This window comes from Elephantulus edwardii, unplaced genomic scaffold (genome assembly GCF_000299155.1).
Source record: "Elephantulus edwardii isolate Elephantulus edwardi_28Jun2011 unplaced genomic scaffold, EleEdw1.0 scaffold00080, whole genome shotgun sequence".
Taxonomy (NCBI): domain Eukaryota; kingdom Metazoa; phylum Chordata; class Mammalia; order Macroscelidea; family Macroscelididae; genus Elephantulus; species Elephantulus edwardii.
Window position 1 is genome coordinate 1,830,679 of NW_006399830.1, and position 2,978 is coordinate 1,833,656.

A 2,978-nucleotide genomic window follows, 5' to 3' on the forward strand; every position below is an offset into this window, starting at 1 on the left:
GGGCCCCGCCCCGGGCCGCCATTCGCCCTCCGCGGGAGGCCCCGCCCCCAAGCCTCCATTGGCCGGCCGCCGAAGGACCCGCTCCTAACCGACATTCATTTTCTTGCCTGGGGCCCCGCCCCCAAATCTTCATTGGTGTGTCGCTACAGGTCCCGCCCCAGACTTGATGTATATTCTCCGGCCGATTGCCCCGCCTCCGCGCCGCCATTCGCCCGCCCGACAGCGGCCTCACTTCTAACGCACCATTGGCTCTTTTGTCCCGCCTCCTTCTTCCCATTGGCTGACAAACAAAGGTTCTGCCCACTAGCGATCGAGGGGCGCCAGGCCTGTGATCGAGGTGAGGGTGCATCATCAGTCGCGGCGCCTTGGTCGCTCCGCTTGCAGATTGAGGCGCAGACAGGAGTCAGGCTGCACACGGAGCTGCTCTTCGTCTCATGAGCTCCCACGCTGGATCGCCAGCAGTCTGTGGACTTTCGCCTGGAGGGGTGCATCGACCTGGACCCAGCCACCGCAGGCGACCCCGGGGAACCCCAGGCGCGGCCTCCGCTTCGAGCGAGGACTACTTGGAAAATGTGATGATCTCGTGCCCTGTAGCTGTGTAATGCCAGGGCTAGTGACCTCGCCATGCATCCGGCTCATACGCCCCAGTGTCGCGGTGGTTAAAGCGCTAGGCTACAGACTAACCCAGCAGTCCTGAGAGAACGAGACCTGGCAATCTGCCGTAAAGATGACAGCCTAGAAGGGCCCTGGAGCGGTTCGGCTCTGTCCCGTAGAGTCTTAATGAGTCAGAGTGCACTGCAGGGCACCAAACAGCAAGAAGTAAAGGTTAGCATCACGGTGTGGAGACAGACCGGACCAGGGCCAGGGCGTCTTCAGTCGGATACCATCTCAAGTGATCTTTTCCCTAGCATATAATTACTTTTTCCTATCTCCCTCTAGGAGCTCTGGTGCCACAGTGATTAAGCACTGGGATGCTAACTGAAAGGTCAGCAGTACAAAGCCACCAGCTGTGCTGCGGGGTAAAAATGATGCATTTTGTCTGCATAAAGATGTACAAGCTTAGGGAGCTCTGGTGGCCTAGTGGTAAGAAGCTGTGCTGCAATACCAAAGGCGCGCGGTTCAAATCCACCAGATGCTCTACTGTAGACGGGGGCGCAGTCTCTTCCTGTGCCGGTCAGATCCAATTCCACAGCACACGGCAAGAAATTTTTTTTTTTTTTTTAAAAAGATGCACAGGCATGGCGACCCTCTGAGGCAGTTCAGCTCTATCCTAGGGGTCACTAAAAAGTCGGCAGTAGGTTTGATGTGGTAGGTGAATGCGGTGGTTAAACATTTGGCTGCTAACCAAAAGGTTGACAGTTCAAGTCCACTGAAAGAAAAGGCCATCTGCTTCCGTATTGATTTACGGTTTGGATACCCTACAGGCCAGTCCTACTCTGTCTGACAGGATCACTGTGGGTTGGAATCAACTTCATGGCAGCGGGTTTGGTCCAATCAAGGCTCTCATTAGATAATAGGTGGTCTGTAGAGTCTTTATTGGCTGGTTTTCAGGTGGCCATTGCCAGGTCATTCTTCCTACTCTGAGTCTGGAAACTCCACTAACTTCCTGCCACGGGTGACCCTGCTGGTGTTTAAAGTACCAGTGACAAAGCTTCTAGCATCACAGCAACATGGCAGCCACCCCAGTGTGACAAACTGACCAGGGCTGAACTGGACTATGAGTTGGAGCTGAATGGGCAGCAACGAGGAAGTGAAAGATGGTGTTCTGCTGGTGCCATCCCTGCTCCCAAACAGGCCTAGAAAGAGTGGGCATTGAGGCTGCACTGCCACAGGTGGGCCCCAAATGGGGGAGGCCCCCCAGGGAGATGCCCAGCTCTTGTCTCAGCCCATCACCTGCTCTGAAGAAGAAAGATGGGCAGCCTCTCATCTAATGTCCCATAAAGATTGATAGCCTCAGGGTAGGAAGGACGGAAGGATTCATAGAGACCAGAATCAAGGAGGGCGTGGGAAGTATATGACTATGCTGTGGCTAATGTAAATAAGGTGCTCTGGTGGCTTAGTGGTAAGGAGTTGCACTGCCAACCCAAAGGCACTGGGTTTGAATCCACCAGCTGCTCCAAGGGAGAAAAGATGAATAATCTCCTCCCATGTGATTATTGTCTCTGAAAACTTGCTGGAGGGTCAGCTGAGTCAGTTCTGACTGGGTAAAACTCAACAACATCATAATTCAACAACATTATAATTAATGTTATGTGTATCAGTGGTTGAAGGTAAAATTAGTTTGCTTTGTAAACATTTACTCAGATCTTGCGCACACGTGCGCGCGCGCGCGCACACACACACACACACACACACACACACACACACACACACACACACACACTACTGATGTCAGGAAACCTGCCTCGGAAAATGGCAGGTGCTGAGTTGAACTTGACTTGATAGCCGTGGGTTTCGGGTTCTGCTTCACCTCCCGTGAGTGGAGCTCTGGTGCCAGGGTCTACAGGGCGCTGCTAATCCCAAGAGCATCTCAGGCCATTCACACCCAGCAGTGCCTCTGAGGGAGGTGGGCAATCCGCCATGTGACTGACAGTCTTCTGAAAACCCCCTGGAGGGTCAGCTGTGAGTCAGTGCTGCCCACACAGCAGTGAAGTGAGCCACCGAGCACCACGTCCTGCTCCAGGGTCAGGTCACCTTTGATAACGTGACTAAGGTTCCTGTGAGTCACCTGATCAAAGTGACTGAGGTCAAACTCTCACTTCTGCTTCTCTGGAGCCTTGTGGTTGTGCTTCCTCCCAGGCACATGTGATGGTTTGTCCACAAGTCCACGGTGCAATCAGTATTCTTCATTACAGGCAGGCCCAGCTGTACCCCAGGACACAAGTGGGGACCCTTGTACATGCTCCTGCTTCCAGAAACCTCGGAAAACTATCCTGAAAGCCAGCCCCTAACGTCGTGTACAGTGAAGGCTGGGGCCA